Raw genomic sequence first — 21,742 nt, 5'->3', positions numbered from 1 at the left:
TCCTCCTTCTCTCGGCTTCATACGGGGATCATATCTCCTCCCTGTCTCACCCTCATGCAGGGATGCATGACCAATGCTCCTTCCCTTCTCGCCTGCATACATGGATGCACGTTCACGCCTCCTCCTTCTCTCGGCTTCATATGGGGATCATATCTCCTCCCTGTCTCACCCTCATGCAGGGATGCATGACCAATGCTCCTTCCCTTCTCGCCTGCATACATGGATGCACGTTCACGCCTCCTCCTTTTCTCGGCTTCATACGGGGATCATATCTCCTCAATGTCTCACCCTCACTTCCAACATGTGTAACTTCTTGTTCTCTTTGACGTCTGGGGCATGGGTGGCTACTGCACAGCTCTAGATGTCGCCCACCTGCAAGGTGCTATGGAAAGCACTTTTCCACATTGGACGTGCTATATTAACCCCCTCTCCCCAAATACAATAAAAATAAAGAAATATATGTGCTTCCATAATGTCTACCTTCTAATGTTTCATATGTGTAAGCACATTGTCCTCCTCCTGACCACATTCTAAAACTATGTGCAAATTGTTCCTTCCATAAACTGTCACTTCCTTGGCCCTTTATTTATAATGACTGTTATACTCTCTCTCTTTCCGCCACAGTATAAAAAAGCCTAGCACACCTCATGATTGGACTAAGAAATTCCTGTCATTTAGTTGGAAATGATTTTCCCATTATCCCCAAAAACTCCTCACTGTGTCTAAGAACGCTTTTTTTCACAGGACAATACAGATCAGATTGACTTGAAAGGTCCTTTCACGCGACTACAGAATGCCTCTCATTCCACTAAAAGATACGCCAGTGCCTACAATAGCCTAGGACTAGACTATGAGTCCCAATGTAGAAAGACCACAAGTCCACAGATATGCCTGTTTATTTACACATCTGTATTATCATCAGCGTGTGACTGTAAAGGCGGGACCTCGCGCTCTCTGTAACGCGCTCCATTGGCAACATCAGTTAAATGTCGTTGGTTCAATCCCTCGCGGATGTTGTTTTTATTCCCATTTGTAACTGGGAAATACTGTCGCTGCAATACATATGTCTTAATCAAGCTAGTGGTTATTGACGTAAATGGCAGTGTTATAATGTTTCATGTACTGCAAATGTCACCACATAATGCGCTCTTAATTAGATTTGGTTGAAATACATTACAGTCACCCGATGAAAAAGTGTGCAAAGAGCATTAAAGAAACAAAAGGTTCATAACAGTAACAGGACATATCGAATTGTTTCAGTCCTCCACAGAGATTGCCAATGTATTAATGGAAATTCTAAAATATCTGCCCAACTGCCGTGACATTGCCTCACCGCAATGCCGTGACTCGGATTCGAACCGAGGTTGCTGCGGCCACAACGCAGAGTACTAACCACTATACGATCACGGCGAGCTACTTGGGCTGCTACAATGTGTCGTTCCACCTCTATCATAAGCTGTACTCCATCTGTGATGTCATGACTCATGTTTGAATTAAAGGTTGGTTGTGATGTTATCCAGGAGAATAAGTGGACACCTGATCCCCAGTCACTTATTTAAGATCTCAATAATCAAGTCAGAATCCAAATGAAAGTCATCAAAGTGGAGCCAATTAGAAATAATATAGTTACACAAACCTGGCAATCGTGCGGCAGCCAGGGCCGATAATGGCCCGCAAGCCTGAGAGCAGGAAAGTGTGAGAGCAGTGATGGTCTTGTGAGAGTTTACAGCTGTTATTGACCCTGTCCCCTTCCATTGCAGAGTTTTCTCCCTATAAGAAGTGCAGAGGCTCCCTCCGGGGTGCTAATAGTAAATTTATTTTTTTGCGCAGGAGAAGTGCTCTTCACCAATTGCACGTGCCAAATCACCCGAAGGCCACCACCATAAAATTCAGGCATTCATGTTCATGGTCCTCCATGTTATGTCCTTATAAAGGGATGCATGTTCATGATGACTCCATGTCACACCTGCATACAAGGATGCATGTTCATGCCGCCTCATTCTCTTGGCTTCATACAGGGATTTTATCTCCTCCCTGTCTCACCCTCATGCAGGGATGCATGACCAATGCTCCTTCACTTCTCGCCCGCATATATGGATGCACGTTCATGTCTCCTCGTTCTCTCGGCTTCATACAGGGATTTTATCTCCTCCCTGTCTCACCCTCAGGAAGGGATGCATGATCAATGCTCCTTCCCGTCTCGCCCGCATACATGGATGCACGTTCACGCCTCCTCCTTCTCTCGGCTTCATACGGGGATCATATCTCCTCCCTGTCTCACCCTCATGCAGGGATGCATGACCAATGCTCCTTCCCTTCTCGCCTGCATACATGGATGCACGTTCACGCCTCCTCCTTCTCTCGGCTTCATACGGGGATCATATCTCCTCCCTGTCTCACCCTCATGCAGGGATGCATGACCAATGCTCCTTCCTGTCTCGCCCGCATACAGGGATGCACGTTCACGCCTCCTCCTTCTCTCGGCTTCATACGGGGATCATATCTCCTCCCTGTCTCACCGTCATGCAGGGATGCATGACCAATGCTCCTTCCCTTCTCGCCTGCATACATGGATGCACGTTCACGCCTCCTCCTTCTCTCGGCTTCATACGGGGATCATATCTCCTCAATGTCTCGCCCTCACTTCCAACATGTGTAACTTCTTGTTCTCTTTGACGTCTGGGGCATGGGTGGCTACTGCACAGCTCTAGATGTCGCCCTCCTGCAAGGTGCTATGAAAAGCACTTTTCCACATTGGACGTGCTATATTAACCCCCTCTCCCCAAATACAATAAAAATAAAGAAATATATGTGCTTCCATAATGTCTACCTTCTAATGTTTCATATGTGTAAGCACATTGTCCTCCTCCTGACCACATTCTAAAACTATGTGCAAATTGTTCCTTCCATAAACTGTCACTTCCTTGGCCCTTTATTTATAATGACTGTTATACTCTCTCTCTTTCCGCCACAGTACAAAAAAGCCTAGCACACCTCATGATTGGACTAAGAAATTCCTGTCATTTAGTTGTAAATGATTTTCCCATTATCCCCAAAAACTCCTCACTGTGTCTAAGAACGCTTTTTTTCACAGGACAATACAGATCAGATTGACTTGAAAGGTCCTTTCACGCGACTACAGAATGCCTCTCATTCCACTAAAAGATACGCCAGTGCCTACAATAGCCTAGGACTAGACTATGAGTCCCAATGTAGAAAGACCACAAGTCCACAGATATGCCTGTTTATTTAAACATCTGTATTATCATCAGCGTGTGACTGTAAAGGCGGGACCTTGCGCTCTCTGTAACGCGCTCCATTGGCAACATCAGTTAAATGTCGTTGGTTCAATCCCTCGCGGATGTTGTTTTTATTCCCATTTGTAACTGGGAAATACTGTCGCTGCAATACATATGTCTTAATCAAGCTAGTGGTTATTGACGTAAATGGCAGTGTTATAATGTTTCATGTACTGCAAATGTCACCACATAATGCGCTCTTAATTAGATTTGGTTGAAATACATTACAGTCACCCGATGAAAAAGTGTGCAAAGAGCATTAAAGAAACAAAAGGTTCATAACAGTAACAGGACATATCGAATTGTTTCAGTCCTCCACAGAGATTGCCAATGTATTAATGGAAATTGTAAAATATCTGCCCAACTGCGGTGACATTGCCTCACCGCAATGCCGTGACTCGGATTCGAACCGAGGTTGCTGCGGCCACAACGCAGAATACTAACCACTATACGATCACGACGAACTACTTGGGCTGCTACAATGTGACGTCCACCTCTATCATAAGCTGTACTCCATCTGTGATGTCATGACTCATGTTTGAATTAAAGGTTGGTTGTGATGTTATCCATGAGAATAAGTGGACACCTGATCCCCAGTCACTTATTTAAGATCTCAATAATCAAGTCAGAATCCAAATGAAAGTCATCAAAGTGGAGCCAATTAGAAATAATATAGTTACACAAACCTGGCAATCGTGCGGCAGCCAGGGCCGATAATGGCCCGCCAGCCTGAGAGCAGGAAAGTGTGAGAGCAGTGATGGTCTTGTGAGAGTTTACAGCTGTTATTGACCCTGTCCCCTTCCATTGCAGAGTTTTCTCCCTATAAGAAGTGCAGAGGCTCCCTCCGGGGTGCTAATAGTACATTTATTTTTTTGCGCAGGAGAAGTGCTCTTCACCAATTGCACGTGCCAAATCACCCGAAGGCCACCACCATAAAATTCAGGCATTCATGTTCATGCGTCCTCCATGTTATGTCCTTATAAAGGGATGCATGTTCATGATGACTCCATGTCGCACCTGCATACAAGGATGCATGTTCATGCCGCCTCGTTCTCTTGGCTTCATACAGGGATTTTATCTCCTCCCCTGTCTCACCCTCATGCAGGGATGCATGACCAATGCTCCTTCCCTTCTCGCCCGCATACATGGATGCACGTTCATGTCTCCTCGTTCTCTCGGCTTCATACGGGGATTTTATCTCCTCCCTGTCTCACCCTCAGGAAGGGATGCAAGACCAATGCTCCTTCCCGTCTCGCCCGCATACATGGATGCACGTTCACGCCTCCTCCTTCTCTCGGCTTCATACGGGGATCATATCTCCTCCCTGTCTCACCCTCATGCAGGGATGCATGACCAAGGCTCCTTCCTGTCTCGCCCGCATACATGGATGCACGTTCACGCCTCCTCCTTCTCTCGGCTTCATACGGGGATCATATCTCCTCCCTGTCTCACCCTCATGCAGGGATGCATGACCAATGCTCCTTCCCTTCTCGCCTGCATACATGGATGCACGTTCACGCCTCCTCCTTCTCTCGGCTTCATACGGGGATCATATCTCCTCAATGTCTCACCCTCACTTCCAACATGTGTAACTTCTTGTTCTCTTTGACGTCTGGGGCATGGGTGGCTACTGCACAGCTCTAGATGTCGCCCACCTGCAAGGTGCTATGGAAAGCACTTTTCCACATTGGACGTGCTATATTAACCCCCTCTCCCCAAATACAATAAAAATAAAGAAATATATGTGCTTCCATAATGTCTACCTTCTAATGTTTCATATGTGTAAGCACATTGTCCTCCTCCTGACCACATTCTAAAACTATGTGCAAATTGTTCCTTCCATAAGCTGTCACTTCCTTGGCCCTTTATTTATAATGACTGTTATACTCTCTCTCTTTCCGCCACAGTATAAAAACGCCTAGCACACCTCATGATTGGACTAAGAAATTCCTGTCATTTAGTTGGAAATTATTTTCCCATTATCCCCAAAAACTCCTCACTGTGTCTAAGAACGCTTTTTTTCACAGGACAATACAGATCAGATTGACTTGAAAGGTCCTTTCACGCGACTACAGAATGCCTCTCATTCCACTAAAAGATACGCCAGTGCCTACAATAGCCTAGGACTAGACTATGAGTCCCAATGTAGAAAGACAACAAGTCCACAGATATGCCTGTTTATTTAAACATCTGTATTATCATGAGCTTGTGACTGTAAAGGCGGGACCTCGCGCTCTCTGTAACGCGCTCTATTGGCAACATCAGTTAAATGTCGTTGGTTCAATCCCTCGCGGATGTTGTTTTTATTCCCATTTGTAACTGGGAAATACTGTTGCTGCAATACATATGTCTTAATCAAGCTAGTGGTTATTGACGTAAATGGCAGTGTTATAATGTTTCATGTACTGCAAATGTCACCACATAATGCGCTCTTAATTAGATTTGGTTGAAATACATTACAGTCACCCGATGAAAAAGTGTGCAAAGAGCATTAAAGAAACAAAAGGTTCATAACAGTAACAGGACATATCGAATTGTTTTAGTCCTCCACAGAGATTGCCAATGTATTAATGGAAATTGTAAAATATCTGCCCAACTGCCGTGACATTGCCTCACCGCAATGCTGTGACTCGGATTCGAACAGAGGTTGCTGCGGCCACAACGCAGAGTACTAACCACTATACGATCACAGCGAGCTACTTGGGCTGCTACAATGTGACGTTCCACCTCTATCATAAGCTGTACTCCATCTGTGATGTCATGACTCATGTTTGAATTAAAGGTTGGTTGTGATGTTATCCATGAGAATAAGTGGACACCTGATCCCCAGTCACTTATTTAAGATCTCAATAATCAAGTCAGAATCCAAATGAAAGTCATCAAAGTGGAGCCAATTAGAAATAATACAGTTACACAAACCTGGCAATGGTGCGGCAGCCAGGGCCGATAATGGCCCGCCAGCCTGAGAGCAGGAAAGTGTGAGAGCAGTGATGGTCTTGTGAGAGTTTACAGCTGTTATTGACCCTGTCCCCTTCCATTGCAGAGTTTTCTCCCTATAAGAAGTGCAGAGGCTCCCTCCGGGGTGCTAATAGTACATTTATTTTTTTGCGCAGGAGAAGTGCTCTTCACCAATTGCACGTGCCAAATCACCCGAAGGCCACCACCATAAAATTCAGGCATTCATGTTCATGCGTCCTCCATGTTATGTCCTTATAAAGGGATGCATGTTCATGATGACTCCATGTCACACCTGCATACAAGGATGCATGTTCATGCCGCCTCGTTCTCTTGGCTTCATACAGGGATTTTATCTCCTCCCTGTCTCACCCTCATGCAGGGATGCATGACCAATGCTCCTTCCCTTCTCGCCCGCATACATGGATGCACGTTCATGTCTCCTCGTTCTCTCGGCTTCATACGGGGATTTTATCTCCTCCCTGTCTCACCCTCAGGAAGGGATGCATGACCAATGCTCCTTCCCGTCTCGCCCGCATACATGGATGCACGTTCACGCCTCCTCCTTCTCTCGGCTTCATACGGGGATCATATCTCCTCCCTGTCTCACCCTCATGCAGGGATGCATGACCAATGCTCCTTCCTGTCTCGCCCGCATACATGGATGCACGTTCACGCCTCCTCCTTCTCTCGGCTTCATACGGGGATCATATCTCCTCCCTGTCTCACCCTCATGCAGGGATGCATGACCAATGCTCCTTCCCTTCTCGCATGCATACATGGATGCACGTTCACGCCTCCTCCTTCTCTCGGCTTCATACGGGGATCATATCTCCTCCCTGTCTCACCCTCATGCAGGGATGCATGACCAATGCTCCTTCCTGTCTCGCCCGCATACATGGATGCACGTTCACGCCTCCTCCTTCTCTCGGCTTCATACGGGGATCATATCTCTTCCCTGTCTCACCCTCATGCAGGGATGCATGACCAATGCTCCTTCCCTTCTCGCCTGCATACATGGATGCACGTTTACGCCTCCTCCTTCTCTCGGCTTCATACGGGGATCATATCTCCTCAATGTCTCACCCTCACTTCCAACATGTGTAACTTCTTGTTCTCTTTGACGTCTGGGGCATGGGTGGCTACTGCACAGATCTAGATGTCGCCCACCTGCAAGGTGCTATGGAAAGCACTTTTCCACATTGGACGTGCTATATTAACCCCCTCTCCCCAAATACAATAAAAATAAAGAAATATATGTGCTTCCATAATGTCTACCTTCTAATGTTTCATATGTGTAAGCACATTGTCCTCCTCCTGACCACATTCTAAAACTATGTGCAAATTGTTCCTTCCATAAACTGTCACTTCCTTCGCCCTTTATTTATAATGACTGTTATACTCTCTCTCTTTCCGCCACAGTATAAAAAAGCCTAGCACACCTCATGATTGGACTAAGAAATTCCTGTCATTTAGTTGGAAATGATTTTCCCATTATCCCCAAAAACTCCTCACTGTGTCTAAGAACGCTTTTTTTCACAGGACAATACAGATCAGATTGACTTGAAAGGTCCTTTCACGCGACTACAGAATGCCTCTCATTCCACTAAAAGATACGCCAGTGCCTACAATAGCCTAGGACTAGACTATGAGTCCCAATGTAGAAAGACCACAAGTCCACAGATATGCCTGTTTATTTAAACATCTGTATTATCATCAGCGTGTGACTGTAAAGGCGGGACCTCGCGCTCTCTGTAACGCGCTCCATTGGCAACATCAGTTAAATGTCGTTGGTTCAATCCCTCGCGGATGTTGTTTTTATTCCCATTTGTAACTGGGAAATACTGTCGCTGCAATACATATGTCTTAATCAAGCTAGTGGTTATTGACGTAAATGGCAGTGTTATAATGTTTCATGTACTGCAAATGTCACCACATAATGCGCTCTTAATTAGATTTGGTTGAAATACATTACAGTCACCCGATGAAAAAGTGTGCAAAGAGCATTAAAGAAACAAAAGGTTCATAACAGTAACAGGACATATCGAATTGTTTCAGTCCTCCACAGAGATTGCCAATGTATTAATGGAAATTCTAAAATATCTGCCCAACTGCCGTGACATTGCCTCACCGCAATGCCGTGACTCGGATTCGAACCGAGTTTGCTGCGGCCACAACGCAGAGTACTAACCACTATACGATCACGGCGAGCTACTTGGGCTGCTACAATGTGACGTTCCACCTCTATCATAAGCTGTACTCCATCTGTGATGTCATGACTCATGTTTGAATTAAAGGTTGGTTGTGATGTTATCCATGAGAATAAGTGGGCACCTGATCCCCAGTCACTTATTTAAGATCTCAATAATCAAGTCAGAATCCAAATGAAAGTCATCAAAGTGGAGCCAATTAGAAATAATATAGTTACACAAACCTGGCAATGGTGCGGCAGCCAGGGCCGATAATGGCCCGCCAGCCTGAGAGCAGGAAAGTGTGAGAGCAGTGATGGTCTTGTGAGAGTTTACAGCTGTTATTGACCCTGTCCCCTTCCATTGCAGAGTTTTCTCCCTATAAGAAGTGCAGAGGCTCCCTCCGGGGTGCTAATAGTAAATTTATTTTTTTGCGCAGGAGAAGTGCTCTTCACCAATTGCACGTGCCAAATCACCTGAAGGCCACCACCATAAAATTCAGGCATTCATGTTCATGCGTCCTCCATGTTATGTCCTTATAAAGGGATGCATGTTCATGATGACTCCATGTCACACCTGCATACAAGGATGCATGTTCATGCCGCCTCGTTCTCTTGGCTTCATACAGGGATTTTATCTTCTCCCTGTCTCACCCTCATGCAGGGATGCATGACCAATGCTCCTTCCCTTCTCGCCCGCATACATGGATGCACGTTCATGTCTCCTCGTTCTCTCGGCTTCATACGGGGATTTTATCTCCTCCCTGTCTCACCCTCGGGAAGGGATGCATGACCAATGCTCCTTCCCGTCTCGCCCGCATACATGGATGCACGTTCACGCCTCCTCCTTCTCTCGGCTTCATACGGGGATCATATCTCCTCCCTGTCTCACCCTCATGAGGGGATGCATGACCAATGCTCCTTCCCTTCTCGCCTGCATACATGGATGCACGTTCACGCCTCCTCCTTCTCTCGGCTTCATACGGGGATCATATCTCCTCCCTGTCTCACCCTCATGCAGGGATGCATGACCAATGCTCCTTCCTGTCTCGCCCGCATACATGGATGCACGTTCGTTCACACCTCCTCCTTCTCTCGGCTTCATACGGGGATCATATCTCCTCCCTGTCTCACCCTCATGCAGGGATGCATGACCAATGCTCCTTCCCTTCTCGCCTGCATACATGGATGCACGTTCACGCCTCCTCCTTTTCTCGGCTTCATACGGGGATCATATCTCCTCAATGTCTCACCCTCACTTCCAACATGTGTAACTTCTTGTTCTCTTTGACGTCTGGGGCATGGGTGGCTACTGCACAGCTCTAGATGTCGCCCACCTGCAAGGTGCTATGGAAAGCACTTTTCCACATTGGACGTGCTATATTAACCCCCTCTCCCCAAATACAATAAAAATAAAGAAATATATGTGTTTCCATAATGTCTACCTTCTAATGTTTCATATGTGTAAGCACATTGTCCTCCTCCTGACCAAATTCTAAAACTATGTGCAAATTGTTCCTTCCATAAACTGTCACTTCCTTGGCCCTTTATTTATAATGACTGTTATACTCTCTCTCTTTCCGCCACAGTATAAAAATGCCTAGCACACCTCATGATTGGACTAAGAAATTCCTGTCATTTAGTTGGAAATGATTTTCCCATTATCCCCAAAAACTCCTCACTGTGTCTAAGAACATTTTTTTTCACAGGACAATACAGATCAGATTGACTTGAAAGGTCCTTTCACGCGACTACAGAATGCCTCTCATTCCACTAGAAGATACGCCAGTGCCTACAATAGCCTAGGACTAGACTATGAGTCCCAATGTAGAAAGACCACAAGTCCACAGATATGCCTGTTTATTTAAACATCTGTATTATCATCAGCGTGTGACTGTAAAGGCGGGACTTTGCGCTCTCTGTAACGCGCTCCATTGGCAACATCAGTTAAATGTCGTTGGTTCAATCCCTCGCGGATGTTGTTTTTATTCCCATTTGTAACTGGGAAATACTGTCGCTGCAATACATATGTCTTAATCAAGCTAGTGGTTATTGACGTAAATGGCAGTGTTATAATGTTTCATGTACTGCAAATGTCACCACATAATGCGCTCTTAATTAGATTTGGTTGAAATACATTACAGTCACCCGATGAAAAAGTGTGCAAAGAGCATTAAAGAAACAAAAGGTTCATAACAGTAACAGGACATATCGAATTGTTTCAGTCCTCCACAGAGATTGCCAATGTATTAATGGAAATTCTAAAATATCTGCCCAACTGCCGTGACATTGCCTCACCGCAATGCCGTGACTCGGATTCGAACCGAGGTTGCTGCGGCCACAACGCAGAGTACTAACCACTATACGATCACGGCGAGCTACTTGGGCTGCTACAATGTGACGTTCCACCTCTATCATAAGCTGTACTCCATCTGTGATGTCATGACTCATGTTTGAATTAAAGGTTGGTTGTGATGTTATCCATGAGAATAAGTGGACACCTGATCCCCAGTCACTTATTTAAGATCTCAATAATCAAGTCAGAATCCAAATGAAAGTCATCAAAGTGGAGCCAAATAGAAATAATATAGTTACACAAACCTGGCAATGGTGCGGCAGCCAGGGCTGATAATGGCCCGCCAGCCTGAGAGCAGGAAAGTGTGAGAGCAGTGATGGTCTTGTGAGAGTTTACAGCTGTTATTGAACCTGTCCCCTTCCATTGCAGAGTTTTCTCCCTATAAGAAGTGCAGAGGCTCCCTCCGGGGTGCTAATAGTAAATTTATTTTTTTGCGCAGGAGAAGTGCTCTTCACCAATTGCACGTGCCAAATCACCCGAAGGCCACCACCATAAAATTCAGGCATTCATGTTCATGCGTCCTCCATGTTATGTCCTTATAAAGGGATGCATGTTCATGATGACTCCATGTCACACCTGCATACAAGGATGCATGTTCATGCCGCCTCGTTCTCTTGGCTTCATACAGGGATTTTATCTCCTCCCTGTCTCACCCTCATGCAGGGATGCATGACCAATGCTCCTTCCCTTCTCGCCCGCATACATGGATGCACGTTCATGTCTCCTCGTTCTCTCGGCTTCATACGGGGATTTTATCTCCTCCCTGTCTCACCCTCGGGAAGGGATGCATGACCAATGCTCCTTCCCGTCTCGCACGCATACATGGATGCACGTTCATGCCTCCTCCTTCTCTCGGCTTCATACGGGGATCATATCTCCTCCCTGTCTCACCCTCATGAGGGGATGCATGACCAATGCTCCTTCCCTTCTCGCCTGCATACATGGATGCACGTTCACACCTCCTCCTTCTCTCGGCTTCATACGGGGATCATATCTCCTCCCTGTCTCACCCTCATGCAGGGATGCATGACCAATGCTCCTTCCTGTCTCGCCCGCATACATGGATGCACGTTCACGCCTCCTCCTTCTCTCGGCTTCATACGGGGATCATATCTCCTCCCTGTCTCATCCTCATGCAGGGATGCATGACCAATGCTCCTTCCCTTCTCGCCTGCATACATGGATGCACGTTCACGCCTCCTCCTTTTCTCGGCTTCATACCGGGATCATATCTCCTCAATGCCTCACCCTCACTTCCAACATGTGTAACTTCTTGTTCTCTTTGACGTCTGGGCCATGGGTGGCTACTGCACAGCTCTAGATGTCGCCCACCTGCAAGGTGCTATGGAAAGCACTTTTCCACATTGGACGTGCTATATTAACCCCCTCTCCCCAAATACAATAAAAATAAAGAAATATATGTGCTTCCATAATGTCTACCTTCTAATGTTTCATATGTGTAAGCACATTGTCCTCCTCCTGACCAAATTCTAAAACTATGTGCAAATTGTTCCTTCCATAAACTGTCACTTCCTTGGCCCTTTATTTATAATGACTGTTATACTCTCTCTCTTTCCGCCACAGTATAAAAATGCCTAGCACACCTCATGATTGGACTAAGAAATTCCTGTCATTTAGTTGGAAATGATTTTCCCATTATCCCCAAAAACTCCTCACTGTGACTAAGAACATTTTTTTTCACAGGACAATACAGATCAGATTGACTTGAAAGGTCCTTTCACGCGACTACAGAATGCCTCTCATTCCACTAGAAGATACGCCAGTGCCTACAATAGCCTAGGACTAGACTATGAGTCCCAATGTAGAAATACCACAAGTCCACAGATATGCCTGTTTATTTAAACATCTGTATTATCATCAGCGTGTGACTGTAAAGGCGGGACTTTGCGCTCTCTGTAACGCGCTCCATTGGCAACATCAGTTAAATGTCGTTGGTTCAATCCCTCGCGGATGTTGTTTTTATTCCCATTTGTAACTGGGAAATACTGTCGCTGCAATACATATGTCTTAATCAAGCTAGTGGTTATTGACGTAAATGGCAGTGTTATAATGTTTCATGTACTGCAAATGTCACCACATAATGCGCTCTTAATTAGATTTGGTTGAAATACATTACAGTCACCCGATGAAAAAGTGTGCAAAGAGCATTAAAGAAACAAAAGGTTCATAACAGTAACAGGACATATCGAATTGTTTCAGTCCTCCACAGAGATTGCCAATGTATTAATGGAAATTGTAAAATATCTGCCCAACTGCGGTGACATTGCCTCACCGCAATGCCGTGACTCGGATTCCAACCAAGGTTGCTGTGGCCACAACGCAGAGTACTAACCACTATACGATCACGGCGAGCTACTTGGGCTGCTACAATGTGTTGTTCCACCTCTATCATAAGCTGTACTCCATCTGTGATGTCATGACTCATGTTTGAATTAAAGGTTGGTTGTGATGTTATCCAGGAGAATAAGTGGACACCTGATCCCCAGTCACTTATTTAAGATCTCAATAATCAAGTCAGAATCCAAATGAAAGTCATCAAAGTGGAGCCAATTAGAAATAATATAGTTACACAAACCTGGCAATGGTGCGGCAGCCAGGGCCGAAAATGGCCCGCCAGCCTGAGAGCAGGAAAGTGTGAGAGCAGTGATGGTCTTGTGAGAGTTTACAGCTGTTATTGACCCTGTCCCCTTCCATTGCAGAGTTTTCTCCCTATAAGAAGTGCAGAGGCTCCCTCCGGGGTGCTAATAGTAAATTTATTTTTTTGCGCAGGAGAAGTGCTCTTCACCAATTGCACGCGCCAAATCACCCGAAGGCCACCACCATAAAATTCAGGCATTCATGTTCATGCGTCCTCCATGTTATGTCCTTATAAAGGGATGCATGTTCATGATGACTACATGTCACACCTGCATACAAGGATGCATGTTCATGCCGCCTCGTTCTCTTGGCTTCATACAGGGATTTTATCTTCTCCCTGTCTCACCCTCATGCAGGGATGCATGACCAATGCTCCTTCCCTTCTCGCCCGCATACATGGATGCACGTTCATGTCTCCTCGTTCTCTCGGCTTCATACGGGGATTTTATCTCCTCCCTGTCTCACCCTCGGGAAGGGATGCATGACCAATGCTCCTTCCCGTCTCGCCCGCATACATGGATGCACGTTCACGCCTCCTCCTTCTCTCGGCTTCATACGGGGATCATATCTCCTCCCTGTCTCACCCTCATGAGGGGATGCATGACCAATGCTCCTTCCCTTCTCGCCTGCATACATGGATGCACGTTCACGCCTCCTCCTTCTCTCGGCTTCATACGGGGATCATATCTCCTCCCTGTCTCACCCTCATGCAGGGATGCATGACCAATGCTCCTTCCTGTCTCGCCCGCATACATGGATGCACGTTCACACCTCCTCCTTCTCTCGGCTTCATACGGGGATCATATCTCCTCCCTGTCTCACCCTCATGCAGGGATGCATGACCAATGCTCCTTCCCTTCTCGCCTGCATACATGGATGCACGTTCACGCCTCCTCCTTTTCTCGGCTTCATATGGGGATCATATCTCCTCAATGTCTCACCCTCACTTCCAACATGTGTAACTTCTTGTTCTCTTTGACGTCTGGGGCATGGGTGGCTACTGCACAGCTCTAGATGTCGCCCACCTGCAAGGTGCTATGGAAAGCACTTTTCCACATTGGACGTGCTATATTAACCCCCTCTCCCCAAATACAATAAAAATAAAGAAATATATGTGCTTCCATAATGTCTACCTTCTAATGTTTCATATGTGTAAGCACATTGTCCTCCTCCTGACCAAATTCTAAAACTATGTGCAAATTGTTCCTTCCATAAACTGTCACTTCCTTGGCCCTTTATTTATAATGACTGTTATACTCTCTCTCTTTCCGCCACAGTATAAAAATGCCTAGCACACCTCATGATTGGACTAAGAAATTCCTGTCATTTAGTTGGAAATGATTTTCCCATTATCCCCAAAAACTCCTCACTGTGTCTAAGAACATTTTTTTTCACAGGACAATACAGATCAGATTGACTTGAAAGGTCCTTTCACGCGACTACAGAATGCCTCTCATTCCACTAGAAGATATGCCAGTGCCTACAATAGCCTAGGACTAGACTATGAGTCCCAATGTAGAAAGACCACAAGTCCACAGATATGCCTGTTTATTTAAACATCTGTATTATCATCAGCGTGTGACTGTAAAGGCGGGACTTTGCGCTCTCTGTAACGCGCTCCATTGGCAACATCAGTTAAATGTCGTTGGTTCAATCCCTCGCGGATGTTGTTTTTATTCCCATTTGTAACTGGGAAATACTGTCGCTGCAATACATATGTCTTAATCAAGCTAGTGGTTATTGACGTAAATGGCAGTGTTATAATGTTTCATGTACTGCAAATGTCACCACATAATGCGCTCTTAATTAGATTTGGTTGAAATACATTACAGTCACCCGATGAAAAAGTGTGCAAAGAGCATTAAAGAAACAAAAGGTTCATAACAGTAACAGGACATATCGAATTGTTTCAGTCCTCCACAGAGATTGCCAATGTATTAATGGAAATTCTAAAATATCTGCCCAACTGCCGTGATATTGCCTCACCGCAATGCCGTGACTCGGATTCGAACCGAGGTTGCTGCGGCCACAACGCAGAGTACTAACCACTATACGATCACGACGAGCTACTTGGGCTGCTACAATGTGACGTTCCACCTCTATCATAAGCTGTACTCCATCTGTGATGTCATGACTCATGTTTGAATTAAAGGTTGGTTGTGATGTTATCCATGAGAATAAGTGGACACCTGATCCCCAGTCACTTATTTAAGATCTCAATAATCAAGTCAGAATCCAAATGAAAGTCATCAAAGTGGAGCCAATTAGAAATAATATAGTTACACAAACCTGGCAATGGTGCGGCAGCCAGGGCTGATAATGGCCCGCCAGCCTGAGAGCAGGAAAGTGTGAGAGCAGTGATGGTCTTGTGAGAGTTTACAGCTGTTATTGACCCTGTCCCCTTCCATTGCAGAGTTTTCTCCCTATAAGAAGTGCAGAGGCTCCCTCCGGGGTGCTAATAATAAATTTATTTTTTTGCGCAGGAGAAGTGCTCTTTACCAATTGCACGTGCCAAATCACCCGAAGGCCACCACCATAAAATTCAGGCATTCATGTTCATGCGTCGTCCATGTTATGTCCTTATAAAGGGATGCATGTTCATGATGACTCCATGTCACACCTGCATACAAGGATGCATGTTCATGCCGCCTCGTTCTCTTGGCTTCATACAGGGATTTTATCTCCTCCCTGTCTCACCCTCATGCAGGGATGCATGACCAATGCTCCTTCCCTTCTCGCCCGCATACATGGATGCACGTTCATGTCTCCTCGTTCTCTCGGCTTCATACGGGGATTTTATCTCCTCCCTGTCTCACCCTCGGGAAGGGATGCATGACCAATGCTCCTTCCCGTCTCGCCCGCATACATGGATGCACGTTCACGCCTCCTCCTTCTCTCGGCTTCATACGGGGATCATATCTCCTCCCTGTCTCACCCTCATGAGGGGATGCATGACCAATGCTCCTTCCCTTCTCGCCTGCATACATGGATGCAAGTTCACGCCTCCTCCTTCTCTCGGCTTCATACGGGGATCATATCTCCTCCCTGTCTCACCCTCATGCAGGGATGCATGACCAATGCTCCTTCCTGTCTCACCCGCATACATGGATGCACGTTCACGCCTCCTCCTTCTCTCGGCTTCATACGGGGATCATATCTCCTCCCTGTCTCACCCTCATGCAGGGATGCATGACCAATGCTCCTTCCCTTCTCGCCTGCATACATGGATGCACGTTCACGCCTCCTCCTTTTCTCGGCTTCATACCGGGATCATATCTCCTCAATGTCTCACCCTCACTTCCAACATGTGTAACTTCTTGTTCTCTTTGACGTCTGGGGCATGGGTGGCTACTGCACAGCTCTAGATGTCGCCCACCTGCAAGGTGCTATGGAAAGCACTTTTCCACATTGGACGTGCTATATTAACCCCCTCTCCCCAAATACAATAAAAATAAAGAAATATATGTGCTTCCATAATGTCTACCTTCTAATGTTTCATATGTGTAAGCACATTGTCCTCCTCCTGACCAAATTCTAAAACTATGTGCAAATTGTTCCTTCCATAAACTGTCACTTCCTTGGCCCTTTATTTATAATGACTGTTATACTCTCTCTCTTTCCGCCACAGTATAAAAATGCCTAGCACACCTCATGATTGGACTAAGAAATTCCTGTCATTTAGTTGGAAATGATTTTCCCATTATCCCCAAAAACTCCTCACTGTGTCTAAGAACATTTTTTTTCACAGGACAATACAGATCAGATTGACTTGAAAGGTCCTTTCACGCGACTACAGAATGCCTCTCATTCCACTAGAAGATATGCCAGTGCCTACAATAGCCTAGGACTAGACTATGAGTCCCAATGTAGAAAGACCACAAGTCCACAGATATGCCTGTTTATTTAAACATCTGTATTATCATCCGCGTGTGACTGTAAAGGCGGGACTTTGCGCTCTCTGTAACGTGCTCCATTGGCAACATCAGTTAAATGTCGTTGGTTCAATCCCTCGCGGATGTTGTTTTTATTCCCATTTGTAACTGGGAAATACTGTCGCTGCAATACATATGTCTTAATCAAGCTAGTGGTTATTGACGTAAATGGCAGTGTTATAATGTTTCATGTACTGCAAATGTCACCACATAATGCGCTCTTAATTAGATTTGGTTGAAATACATTACAGTCACCCGATGAAAAAGTGTGCAAAGAGCATTAAAGAAACAAAAGGTTCATAACAGTAACAGGACATATCGAATTGTTTCAGTCCTCCACAGAGATTGCCAATGTATTAATGGAAATTCTAAAATATCTGCCCAACTGCCGTGACATTGCCTCACCGCAATGCCGTGACTCGGATTCGAACCGAGGTTGCTGCGGCCACAACGCAGAGTACTAACCACTATACGATCACGGCGAGCTACTTGGGCTGCTACAATGTGACGTTCCACCTCTATCATAAGCTGTACTCCATCTGTGATGTCATGACTCATGTTTGAATTAAAGCTTGGTTGTGATGTTATCCATGAGAATAAGTGGACACCTGATCCCCAGTCACTTATTTAAGATCTCAATAATCAAGTCAGAATCCAAATGAAAGTCATCAAAGTGGAGCCAATTAGAAATAATATAGTTACACAAACCTGGCAATGGTGCGGCAGCCAGGGCCGATAATGGCCCGCCAGCCTGAGAGCAGGAAAGTGTGAGAGCAGTGATGGTCTTGTGAGAGTTTACAGCTGTTATTGACCCTGTCCCCTTCCATTGCAGAGTTTTCTCCCTATAAGAAGTGCAGAGGCTCCCTCCGGGGTGCTAATAGTAAATTTATTTTTTTGCGCAGGAGAAGTGCTCTTCACCAATTGCACGCGCCAAATCACCCGAAGGCCACCACCATAAAATTCAGGCATTCATGTTCATGCGTCCTCCATGTTATGTCCTTATAAAGGGATGCATGTTCATGATGACTACATGTCACACCTGCATACAAGGATGCATGTTCATGCCGCCTCGTTCTCTTGGCTTCATACAGGGATTTTATCTCCTCCCTGTCTCACCCTCATGCAGGGATGCATGACCAATGCTCCTTCCCTTCTCGCCCGCATACATGGATGCACGTTCATGTCTCCTCGTTCTCTCGGCTTCATACGGGGATTTTATCTCCTCCCTGTCTCACCCTAGGGAAGGGATGCATGACCAATGCTCCTTCCCGTCTCGCCCGCATACATGGATGCACGTTCACGCCTCCTCCTTCTCTCGGCTTCATACGGGGATCATATCTCCTCCCTGTCTCACCCTCATGCAGGGATGCATGACCAATGCTCCTTCCTGTCTCGCCCGCATACATGGATGCACGTTCACGCCTCCTCCTTCTCTCGGCTTCATACGGGGATCATATCTCCTCCCTGTCTCACCCTCATGCAGGGATGCATGACCAATGCTCCTTCCTGTCTCGCCCGCATACATGGATGCACGTTCACGCCTCCTCCTTCTCTCGGCTTCATACGGGGATCATATCTCCTCCCTGTCTCACCCTCATGCAGGGATGCATGACCAATGTTCCTTCCCTTCTCACCTGCATACATGGATGCACGTTCACGCCTCCTCCTTTTCTCGGCTTCATAGGGGGATCATATCTCCTCAATGTCTCACCCTCACTTCCAACATGTGTAACTTCTTGTTCTCTTTGACGTCTGGGGCATGGGTGGCTACTGCACAGCTCTGGATGTCGCCCACCTGCAAGGTGCTATGGAAAGCACTTTTCCACATTGGACGTGCTATATTAACCCCCTCTCCCCAAATACAATAAAAATAAAGAAATATATGTGCTTCCATAATGTCTACCTTCTAATGTTTCATATGTGTAAGCACATTGTCCTCCTCCTGACCACATTCTAAAACTATGTGCAAATTGTTCCTTCCATAAACTGTCACTTCCTTGGCCCTTTATTTATAATGACTGTTATACTCTCTCTCTTTCCGCCACAGTATAAAAAAGCCTAGCACACCTCATGATTGGACTAAGAAATTCCTGTCATTTAGTTGGAAATGATTTTCCCATTATCCCCAAAAACTCCTCACTGTGTCTAAGAACGCTTTTTTTCACAGGACAATACAGATCAGATTGACTTGAAAGGTCCTTTCCCGCGACTACAGAATGCCTCTCATTCCACTAAAAGATACGCCAGTGCCTACAATTGCCTAGGACTAGACTATGAGTCCCAATGTAGAAAGACCACAAGTCCACAGATATGCCTGTTTATTTAAACATCTGTATTATCATCAGCGTGTGACTGTAAAGGCGGGACTTTGCGCTCTCTGTAACGTGCTCCATTGGCAACATCAGTTAAATGTCGTTGGTTCAATCCCTCGCGGATGTTGTTTTTATTCCCATTTGTAACTGGGAAATACTGTCGCTGCAATACATATGTCTTAATCAAGCTAGTGGTTATTGACGTAAATGGCAGTGTTATAATGTTTCATGTACTGCAAATGTCACCACATAATGCGCTCTTAACTAGATTTGGTTGAAATACATTACAGTCACCCGATGAAAAAGTGTGCAAAGAGCATTAAAGAAACAAAAGGTTCATAACAGTAACAGGACATATCGAATTGTTTCAGTCCTCCACAGAGATTGCCAATGTATTAATGGAAATTCTAAAATATCTGCCCAACTGCCGTGACATTGCCTCACCGCAATGCCGTGACTCGGATTCGAACCGAGGTTGCTGCGGCCACAACGCAGAGTACTAACCACAATACGATCACAGCGAGCTACTTGGGCTGCTACAATGTGACGTTCCACCTCTATCATAAGCTGTACTCCATCTGTGATGTCATGACTCATGTTTGAATTAAAGCTTGGTTGTGATGTTATCCATGAGAATAAGTGGACACCTGATCCCCAGTCACTTATTTAAGATCTCAATAATCAAGTCAGAATCCAAATGAAAGTCATCAAAGTGGAGCCAATTAGAAATAATATAGTTACACAAACCTGGCAATGGTGCGGCAGCCAGGGCCGATAATGGCCCGCCAGCCTGAGAGCAGGAAAGTGTGAGAGCAGTGATGGTCTTGTGAGAGTTTACAGCTGTTATTGACCCTGTCCCCTTCCATTGCAGAGTTTTCTCCCTATAAGAACTGCAGAGGCTCCCTCCGGGGTGCTAATAGTAAATTTATTTTTTTGCGCAGGAGAAGTGCTCTTCACCAATTGCACGCGCCAAATCACCCGAAGGCCACCACCATAAAATTCAGGCATTCATGTTCATGCGTCCTCCATGTTATGTCCTTATAAAGGGATGCATGTTCATGATGACTACATGTCACACCTGCATACAAGGATGCATGTTCATGCCGCCTCGTTCTCTTGGCTTCATACAGGGATTTTATCTCCTCCCTGTCTCACCCTCATGCAGGGATGCATGACCAATGCTCCTTCCCTTCTCGCCCGCATACATGGATGCACGTTCATGTCTCCTCGTTCTCTCGGCTTCATACGGGGATTTTATCTCCTCCCTGTCTCACCCTCGGGAAGGGATGCATGACCAATGCTCCTTCCCGTCTCGCCCGCATACATGGATGCACGTTCACGCCTCCTCCTTCTCTCGGCTTCATACGGGGATCATATCTCCTCCCTGTCTCACCCTCATGCAGGGATGCATGACCAATGCTCCTTCCTGTCTCGCCCGCATACATGGATGCACGTTCACGCCTCCTCCTTCTCTCGGCTTCATACGGGGATCATATCTCCTCCCTGTCTCACCCTCATGCAGGGATGCATGACCAATGCTCCTTCCTGTCTCGCCCGCATACATGGATGCACGTTCACGCCTCCTCCTTCTCTCGGCTTCATACGGGGATCATATCTCCTCCCTGTCTCACCCTCATGCAGGGATGCATGACCAATGTTCCTTCCCTTCTCACCTGCATACATGGATGCACGTTCACGCCTCCTCCTTTTCTCGGCTTCATAGGGGGATCATATCTCCTCAATGTCTCACCCTCACTTCCAACATGTGTAACTTCTTGTTCTCTTTGACGTCTGGGGCATGGGTGGCTACTGCACAGCTCTGGATGTCGCCCACCTGCAAGGTGCTATGGAAAGCACTTTTCCACATTGGACGTGCTATATTAACCCCCTCTCCCCAAATACAATAAAAATAAAGAAATATATGTGCTTCCATAATGTCTACCTTCTAATGTTTCATATGTGTAAGCACATTGTCCTCCTCCTGACCACATTCTAAAACTATGTGCAAATTGTTCCTTCCATAAACTGTCACTTCCTTGGCC

The 21,742-nt window shown here is 45.9% G+C and overlaps 3 non-coding genes across 3 annotated transcripts; all 3 read right to left on the bottom strand.

Annotated features, from left to right (window-relative positions):
* Positions 1-1,338: 1,338 nt before the first annotated feature.
* On the bottom strand, positions 1,339-1,410 carry TRNAH-GUG (transfer RNA histidin (anticodon GUG)). Its single transcript has one exon. It is a non-coding gene; the product is annotated as a tRNA-His (tRNA).
* A 9,335-nt stretch (positions 1,411-10,745) lies between these two features.
* On the bottom strand, positions 10,746-10,817 carry TRNAH-GUG (transfer RNA histidin (anticodon GUG)). Its single transcript has one exon. It is a non-coding gene; the product is annotated as a tRNA-His (tRNA).
* A 6,981-nt stretch (positions 10,818-17,798) lies between these two features.
* On the bottom strand, positions 17,799-17,870 carry TRNAH-GUG (transfer RNA histidin (anticodon GUG)). Its single transcript has one exon. It is a non-coding gene; the product is annotated as a tRNA-His (tRNA).
* Between the last annotated feature and the right edge of the window lie 3,872 nt (positions 17,871-21,742).

The sequence above is a fragment of the Ambystoma mexicanum genome (genome assembly GCF_040938575.1).
Source record: "Ambystoma mexicanum isolate Mex_15411 chromosome 12 unlocalized genomic scaffold, UKY_AmexF1_1 Mex_chr12_unloc.1, whole genome shotgun sequence".
NCBI lineage: Eukaryota > Metazoa > Chordata > Amphibia > Caudata > Ambystomatidae > Ambystoma > Ambystoma mexicanum.
Note: the sequence above shows the minus strand (reverse complement) of the source record. Positions and strands in the feature narration are given on the sequence as shown.